General features: G+C 50.1%; 1 pseudogene; it reads right to left on the reverse strand.

Moving 5' to 3' along the window:
* Positions 1-1,053: 1,053 nt before the first annotated feature.
* LOC101710700 (interleukin enhancer-binding factor 3 pseudogene) lies at positions 1,054-4,617 on the reverse strand (annotated as a pseudogene).
* Positions 4,618-9,535: the final 4,918 nt, after the last annotated feature.

Below are 9,535 nucleotides of genomic sequence, written 5' to 3' on the forward strand. Positions count from 1 at the left end.
GTAACGGGCATGGATGAATCGTTCCCACCTCACAGCCCGTCCTCAGAGCAGGGCCTCTGTGACCCTCATCCCCAATTAGCATAGGACGAGTCTCAGGCACCAGGAGATGTAAGTGGTTTTCCCAGAGCCCACATCTGGGAGGGCTGCGTGCGACTCGTGCGGCTTGGCACTGGGGTCTGGACTCTGAGCTGCTCCACCTGCCTTCATGCTGGACAGGCTACGGTCGCTTCTACCTCAATTCCGAGGAGATGACGCTCAGACGCACACGGATCCCCTCAGAGTCGCCCCGCTGCAGGGAATCGGGGAGCCCATGGCACCTGCCGTGTGAGGCTCAGCTGTGAGACACAGCCGTGTCCCGCCCAAGTGCGAGAGGCAGGCCATGTGCCTGGCGGCCCTGGGCATAGGGCGAGGAAGTATCTTGGCAGCCAGTGCTGCTGACCTGAAGGATCCCTGCTGTGGCCCTGTCCCGCCACGGGCGCCCCGCAAGAGGTGCTCCTCAGGAGGCCGGCTGACTCTCCAACCTTCGTATTTCCAGGCTGGGGGTCGGTTATAGCCTCACTACCGAGAACCAGGTGATTGGGACAAACTGCCTCCTCCACCTTGGTCAGGAGTGGCCAGTAAGGCTTTGATGGATTCAATTCACAGAAAAAGGAACCCTCTGCCCTCCGCCCTGGAGCCCAGCAGAGCCCGGCCGTGTCACCTGTGCTCTCGCCCCTCCACGGCCAGCAGGCGGCTACAGGTCTGCATGTACCTTGATGGCCAAGATTCAGCCTTACAGTTTCAGTGTTTAAACACTTAAGGAGTCCAGAGATAAGATGGATAAATCAGTTAAAAATGAAGTTTAGACGAGATATCCAGTTGACTTTCAGTGAGTATCTACAGAAATTAGCACTTATTAATGAAAGCATAATACTGTACTCTGAAAAATAAAAGCACACTACATTTAATATTTGTCCTCAACAAACGATGATATCCTCCAGTATATGTCAGAATGAATATACTTTATTCAAAGAGATGTCCTGAATGAGGAACCGTAAGTGTTCAGAATGTTAATTTTTTTTTTTTTTTTTTTTTTTGAGACAGGGTCTCGGTTTGCAGTTCAGGCTGGCCTTTAACTCACTATGTAGCTCAGGCTGCCCTTGAACTCACTATGTAGCTCAGGCTGGCCTTGAACTCACAGAGATCCTCCTGTCTCAGTCTCCTGAGTGCTGGGATTATAGGCATTCTATAGCATGTCTGGCCAGAATGTTAATTCTTTTTTTTTTTCCACTTTACTTTTTCTTTATTTGTCTACATTCAGCTGAACTCAGATATACAGCCTGAATGACCCAGACATACAAAAATCCCCACTCTTTCCCACTGGTTTTTAAAATAAAATCTTCACTTATAAAACTGAAACACTAAAGCATTAAAATGCAGAAAGCTCATTTAACTTACTTCACAAAAGCATTAACAGATGACGTATCCCTTCCATGACTATTTCAAGACAAATGAGTCAACGTTAACACCAAGTGTAAATAGACAGAGGGATGCTGAACGGTAAAGAACTCAAACTCTACCCAGACGAGAGGCTGTAATGGCAACTAACAAACCATTGAAGACACGGAGTCTCAAACACGGCTAAACGGGGTCACAGCACGGCCAGAGGCCGCTGCACCTCACAACACAGCAACGTGGACGGGTGGGGCGCCTGGAGGGCCTGCTGGCTGATGTGGTAACTGTGATGTGGGGAACTGAATCTTCTGGCGGGAGGGCGGAAGTGCAGGAGGAGGAGGAAGCTGCAGCCCACGCAGGGCTTTATCTGCACTGGTAGTTCATGCTGTGGTCTGCGCTCCTGCTATATCCACCCTGTGAGGACCGGTGGGAGCCGGGAGGGCCGCTGTAGCTCTGGCCAGAGCCCGGGGAGTTGTAGTTCGACTGTGAAGAGTAGCCTCCTTGTTTGCCTCGGTATGAGGAGCCCCCCAGAACCTCCGCCAGAGCCCCCGTGGGACCCTGGGCTGTAGGACGACCCGCCTGAGCCGTAGCTAGCTGTTCCCACCGCTTCCGCCTCCCCTACCACTGCAGTTGAGTTTGCTCTAGTAGCTGTAGTCTGAGCCGCCCTGCCTCCCAGCGAGCTGTCGGAGTTCGAGTCGGAGTAGTTGCCTTGCCCGTGGTGTGGCCCTCCTGCTGGCCCTGCGCTGGGCCATAGCTGCCGTGCTGGCTCTGGTTGTCGGACTGCTGCTCACCCTGGCGACTCTGGCAGCCTGAGCCAAAGATGGCTTCTGCGGGGCCCCAAGCGGCGGCTTCTTCCCAGCGTGTGTTGGGGGTACCGGTGAGTTGTAGATGTCCCCTTGGCAGTAGGAGCCATAGCCGGAAGAGCCACCACCGCCCCCCGCCGCCGCCATTCCCAGAATGCCCTCCGCGGCCGCAGAGCTGACTGTAGCCTGCTGGCGCCGAGTTGCAGCAGTACCTATAACTTCCGTACTGGCGCCAGCATTTGGTAGCCTCTGTGGTTGGCACCCCCAAATCCTCTGCCCGGCCCCGCCCTCGGAGGTTGGGGGGCGGGGGCACCTCATTGTGCATGGGGCCGCCCATCCCGAAGCCCGGGTTGTGTGGCTTGGCAGCAAATTTTGGTCCGCCTCGGACAGGGACTGGTGCTCTCTTCTTTTTGTTGGCATCGAGGGCAAGGGGGGCATCAGGGAAAAGCTTTTCAAGTGCAGCGAGAGCGGCGTCTGCTTTTGCTGCTTTCTTGTTTGAGCCAGCACCTTGAAACTTCTGTCCATCGACCTGACCTCGACCTCCATGACGAAGAGCTTGTCCTGGCTGCCTCCGGTCTCAGAGATGAGCTCCTACTTGAGGCTTCGCCTCTTCTCATTCAGTTCCATAACTGGGTTCTTGCCATACTTAGTCAGGATCGGCCCCTGCTCAGCGGTGGCATCCGAGGGGAAGGTGGCGCTGGGGGTGGACACAGCTTCCACCCCGGGGGCGGGGCCACCACTCCGCTTCCTCAGCAGAGTCCTCCCCCTTGCTGGAGTCCCTGTCTTCAGCACCTGTCGGCAAGCTCATGTCCTGTAACAACTTAACAGCCACGTGCAGCTTGGCGGTCTTTTTGGAGGGCCCTCAAATGAGCTGCTATCCACCTCCACGGACATGGTGAAGGTGGGGGGTGCACAGGGCCTGTCTGGGACAGCAGCTTATACTGCAGCCCCGGCTTCAGCTGGTTCAACTGCATCAGTGCATCCATGGCCTGGGGAGGCTCAGCCTTCTCTTCTTTCTTTTGAATCTTCTTCTTTTTGCTGGGGGACTTCTCTTCCCTGCCCTCCTCCATTGGACGTTTCATGAGGGTAATGGCATAGGTGGTGCTGGGAGGGATTTGAATGATGTAGGCCACTGGATTCTCGTTCTTTGGTTTCTTGGTCATCTTGGAAGGCAGGGATCCATGCCCAGAACTTTGTGGAGCTCTCCAAAGGCAGCGAGCCGCAGTGTATGTTGCACACTCTGTGTGATATCTTCCCGTTGCTGTCTGTCTAGATGCTCAATAGCATCAGTGGCTTCTTTTACACAAGGGTCATAAATGCCAGAACCATCTGGCATCACGATGCCGGACACCAGGCACTCCAGCACTCTCCGCAGGGCCTCCCTGGCGCCTATCAGCCCGTTGGTTGTGCCAATGGACTTCTTACACAGGAGCTCCAGGGGCCATCCTCTGAGGGGACCCCAGGTGGGCACACGAGTACACAGGTCTCTCAGGACCCGGATAACAATGACACAGGACTTCAGCCCATTGGCCCTGGCATGGAACCACTTGGCGTTTCGGAGGGACACCAAGGCAGCAAGGCATTCCTGCCTGTCCAGAACGTCCGGGGGGTTGTTGACTGATAGCGTTTCTCCAGCTAGCACCTTCTCCATCTCTTCTCTGACAACGGGGGATGTTAGGTGAATGGTCAGAGACAGCAGGGCCTCTTTTGTATTTTTTATCACAATTGCAGCATCATCCACAGACTGGAGTATTTCATACTTGTCTTCTGTTACAGCAGCAAGCTGGATGGCCAGGTTGTCAGGCACCTTGTCCAGGAGGGCAGTTGTGGGCTTCTCCTTACATAGCAGCACCAGCTCTAGATCCAAGTCCCCCTTCAGCAGAAGGCCCTTTGCCACCAGGCCCACCCACATCACACCCCGCAGGGTCCTGGTCATGTGCTCTGCCTTTTGTTCCCTGGCCCCTTCTTTGCTTCATCATCCGCAGGCTCATCCATGTTGTCAGACTCAGCCTGCTCACTGGTGCCTTTCTCTTGTTCATCGATCCAGTCAGACACAGCTTTGAGAGCCCTCTTGGTGTAGGACACCATGTTCTGCACTGCCTCCAGCTCCTCTTGTGTTGGATACACCGAAGAATGCTTTGCCATCACATGGCGATCATCATTCACAAAAGTCCACATTGGACACCTTCTTCCTCTTGTGGTGAAGTGGTGATGGTACAATGCCATTTTCACTTTTCTCTGTAGTGTCTGGAAATCAAACTTTTGCTTAGCTTTTCAAACTGTGACAGAGTTCCTTGTTGTTACCAATACTTCAATTATCTTCTTGGCGTCCCCTTCCCCGACAGCAGCTGCCGCTGCCTCCTCCCTCCTGCTACAGCCTACCGGGGTCTTCCCCCAAAAGCCATGCAGTGTGTGCCGGGCTGCTGAGTCCAACTGCAATGGCAAGAAGAGGAGGAGGAGCCGGGGGTGAGCGGGCTGGCGGGCGGGGTGGTGCGGGACCACCCAGAATGTTAATTCTTAACAGCAGCTAAACTGTATCCATGATTCCACCCGCTGACTTTGTGGACAGAATACAGTGTATTGAAAAAGGTTTACAAGTTCAGATTCCTAATCACTGATCCAACTCTTTTACTGACGATGCCCACCTCATCAGAATGCCACAGGACTGAAAATACTGCCAAGCCAGGAGCCACTAAGTGGGGCTCCTCACGGTAATTATTTTCCTTCTGAGTTAGAGAGGAGGCATTTCATTCTATTTTTGTATGAAATTGTTAGGTGTACTAAACTGCTTGCTAATAACCAGTGTTCTGTCTTTGGGTGCTGTTGGAACCACTGGGGAGCTTTGAACCGCATCAAGGCAGGTCCTGCCCCAGGACTGCTGCATGACCTGCTCAGAGCTGGGGTTTCTGAGGCTCCACAGGTGCTTCTGTGCAGTCAATTGAGGGCCTGCTCTGCGTGGCCAGCTGCAGGCGTGCTGGCTCCATCAGCCCTTGCATCAAGGCCCAGCGACCCTGAGTCTAGCCAGTCCAAGATGGCACCACCTATGCAGCCCCTGGGCCCCACCTGCCCACCCTCACTAAGAGGAGGCCACACTACACAAGGACGAGACAGGACAATAAAGACAAGTGCTCGGCGGATGCTGGGATCTCCATAGAGCTCCCAGAAGTACAGTGGCGTGGGGCTGAACCCTCAAACATCAGCCTTTGCACTCTGTCCCACCTGGACCACAGCAATGCCTGCGGCCAATGGGTAGAGGGACAGACACTATTATTCCTCTCTATTCGGGGATGCAGGAGCTAGATCAACCAGGGCAGGAGTCAGATACCAAAGGTGTTTCCTTACAAGGCCAGAGCTAGTGTCACCCACCCCTGCGTCACCAAGTGTCGTTCCCATCCACTGAGTTCCATCGCTTTTGTTTGTTTGTTTGGCCGTACTAGGGAACCCAGGGCCTTTCCACTGAGCTACATCTCCAGTCCATTTTTCATTTTGAGAGTGGGTCTTGCTGAGTTGCCCAGGTTGGGTTTGAACTTGTGATCCCCCTGCCTCAGCCTCCCAGGGTGCAATCATGTGGCTTTATGTAATACTCCCGAGAGGCCCCTTTGTGAGGCCAGCATTAGCTCAGGAATGGCACATGGTCCGAGCCTGCACTGTCCAGTAGACAGCCTCTAGTCTCACGTGACTGTTTAAGTTCAGATTAGTAGAAATTACACAGAATAAGAGCTCCCGTTCTTTCGCTCTGGCCGTATTGCTGGTGCCCAGTGGTTACCTGAGCAAGAAGCTGCTGTGGTGGGCATGAGAGATTGTCAGCACCGGACCTTCAAAGGGGCAGAGCTGCCACGAGATTAAGCATTTAGTGACTGAGCATGGGAGTGGCTCTAGTCTAATACCACAGGTGTCTAAAGCCTTCCAACAAGCACTACCAGGAACAGTGTGCAGCTGACACTTCTTGCTTGCCCTGTGAAGGAGAGGCGGTCCTGGCAGCCCTCAACTGCAGGAGCTGAGGAAGGAGCCACACCAGCCTTGGGCATCGGATTAGTCAGAGCACAGGCTGGACCTCCTCAAGTTCATCTCTGCTGTCACTGAGCTAGGTCAGTTTGTCTGTGACCTTACGTTTGGACCCGTGGGTGTGACTGGATCCTGTGTTAGAAGTTTGAGCTCTGATGATTCACTTCAGTGCAGTTTGTCTGTTTTGCAACTCCGAAACTCACGGACTCTGTTTCACCTCTCAGACCTCCACCGTCCACCAGAGTCCACTGGCGGGCTCACTGTGTTCCCCTGTGGGAAGGAGCACTTCCTTGTGCAAGAGCAGTCAGCCTGGCTCCGCACCTCGAGGAAAGCCCAGGACCCGAGTCTGTTCAGGGAGTCCCCGAGTCCGTGATGCTAGCTGAGTGGAGCCCTGGGTGCTGTCACTGTTGTGTGATGACGCAACAGCAGCAGCAGCAGCAGCAAAGAGTTTGGAGCTGGGGCATTTGGTGACTGTGACAGAGGCAGGTACTGACGTGAGGATTGTTACTGATGAGTGAAACAAGTCCCAAACACCTGAAAACTATTTGGGCATTGGATACTCCTTAAGGGTTAGGGTTTTATTCTGTTTTGCTTCTCATTAATTCGGAAATAGGTTGTTTAACTTTGCCAGTGTCGAAGAAGTGGCCTGGAATCTGGAATTATCAAGGATGAGAGTCTTGACATGCATGAGGGACAGAGGTTTCTACTCCAAATCCAGAAACCAGGAGCAGCAGGGAAAAGAAGACGGCTTCCAGGACACCAGACAAGCTGTGGAAGGAAGTTTAAGACCAGTGGCGTCTGGCCTCCAGCTCTGGTGGGAGGGATGGCCTCCACCCAATCTGCCCCGCCATGAGCAGTCCTCTGCTCAGTCCGGGAGCTCTGCTGTCCCCCTGGACCCCTGCTCTGGAGACCCCGGCATGCACAGTTTCCCACTCCCGGGAAGTACAGCTTTTCCGTATTTTGGTGTTGGAAGCGAGCTGCACACAAGCATCATCCAGGTCTTACCGAGTGGCTGGTTGTCAACAGTCCATGAAAGCGTCTTTCCCAAGGAGAGGGAGTGAGGTCTTGTGCTATTTCCAACATGTCTGGCAACTTGGTCTAAGAGCACAAGGAAGCCGACGAGGTGGCCGGCAAGGAGCGTTGTTCAGGGCCCTGGTGGGAGGACAGACGTCATTGCCAGGTAGGTCACTGTAATACACTGCATGGAAGCTGGCGGAGAGGAGAATTATCTTTTGGGCTGTCACACAAAAGTAACTTGGCCCCTGGTTATCCTGGGAAGACCGTGGCATGGACAGTGAGGACAGTGCTAAATCTCTAAGTCTCCAATCCCTCAGAATGTCCATACTGCCAGCCACCATTGGACATTTCATATTCAAACCTGGAGACAAGAAACTTTTCATAGACAATTACTGCATCTACAGGAGTATGTTTTCTTTAACACAAACACCATTCAATGCTTGATACAATCTTATAATAATAAATTTTATTTATGCATAAAGTAACATATAAATGCTGAACTTCTCTTCGAATTTGTCACCTTTAAAAAATTTATCCTCAGCTGGGGATGTAGCTCAGTGACACTGTGCCTGCCTGCCTGGCAAGCTCACTGTCCTGAGTTTGATCCCCAGTATCAGGAAAAAAATTATCCTGCTGGGTATGGTGGCATGTACCTATAGTCCCAGCTACTCAGGAGGCTGAGGCAGGAGGATTGCTTGAGCCCAGGAGTTTGAGAACTTCTTGGGCAACAGAGGAAGACTCCAGTTCAAAAAATAAAACAAACTCTCACAATAAGTATTTCAGTGGTAAAGCCTATCATAAATATTTTTGTTACTCTAAGTTTGGTGTCTAAATTTGAGAAAGACAAAAATCAAGATTTGTTATAACAAACAAACTAAGCTCCTGGCAAGAAATAGTTACAGGCAGTATTTTTTAAACAGCAATTAATGAGGGTCATCATTGAGAACTTCAACTTTTCAAAAGTGAAAACCTTTTTAAATTATTTGAAAGTATGTCAATAACAAAATTTAAAAGAGTAATTGTATTTAGACACAAAATCATCTAGATGTTTTACCAAAGAGAAAACCCATTCTCACTTTCTTTTTTTAAGTGGGCAGATAAGGATCTACATGTGTTTTTTAAGATTTGGAATAAACTCATCATATTTAAACAACTTGATCAAAAAATTTTAAACATTGTTTTCAATTCCTTTAGATATTCTCAAGAAAATTAAAGTTTACTTTCAGGAAAGGTCTTCTACACTTGTAAAACATGCTAACCTTTGTCTTTTATTAGCATCATTTTTTATACTGACACAGCCAGACACATTTTGCTTTAAGACAAAATTATCTCTGTATTTTTTGTACAATAAGCCAAACATTCTCAATCATTATGCACTAAAAAAATGGAAGAAAAACACATATATTAGCAGAGACCAAAGACATCAGTATTTCTTTTTAACTTGCCAACTGAAGGCTATCCTATAATGTTTTAAATAATAACACATACAGTATCTTAAAATGGTATGGTCATGTACCTAGAGGTTATTTACCAATTAACTCAAAATAATATTAAAATTTTAAACCAAAGTTCTTGTCAAATTTCATGGTTTGTAGAACTACGTATCTCTTTTCATGAAGACATTACCTGTGCTGATACAACTTACTGGACCATAACAATTTCAACTTTTTAATGTTAAAGGCTTGTCTAGCAAAACTAATAGGGGAAATCTAGAAAATTCAAATTAGACATTTTTCTAAAAATAAAGACTAACCTAAGCTAGAATACTTTGCTAAGGTTGTTTTTAACATGGTGAAAAAATTAGGGAGAAATCATTGACAATTGTTGTTGGGTTTTTTTGAACCGGGAATCGAACTCAGGACCTTGAGCTTGCGAGGTAGGCGGTGGAACCACTGAGCTAAATCCCCGGCCCCTCATTGAGAGTTTTTGAAACCAAAAATTATTAGATCAGCCCAATTTTTCCGAGGAGTTATTCTGATAGGAATATTACATGAAATTTTAAGAAATATAATTTTAAATGTTTGTATCTGTAAACTAAAATTTCAATACTGTAAGTCGTGTGCAACAGCTCTTGCTCTTTCATTCTCCTTCGAACCTTGTAACCCACGACTATGGCCAGTCTGGGAGGCTTGCTTTTCCTAGAGCTGGGCATGGGAGTGCGGTCTCTGAAGGACCTCTGGGGTGAGTTTAGGTGGCCCTCGGTCTGACTGCTCAACGCCTGCCTTTGAGACCCGCGTGTCTGAACTGGATGTCGCTGGAGTGACACCTGACGGCAA

This window comes from Heterocephalus glaber, unplaced genomic scaffold (assembly GCF_053883595.1).
Source record: "Heterocephalus glaber isolate CG9 unplaced genomic scaffold, H.glaber_assembly_v1.0 deba00001743, whole genome shotgun sequence".
In the NCBI taxonomy this organism is placed as follows: Eukaryota; Metazoa; Chordata; class Mammalia; order Rodentia; family Bathyergidae; genus Heterocephalus; species Heterocephalus glaber.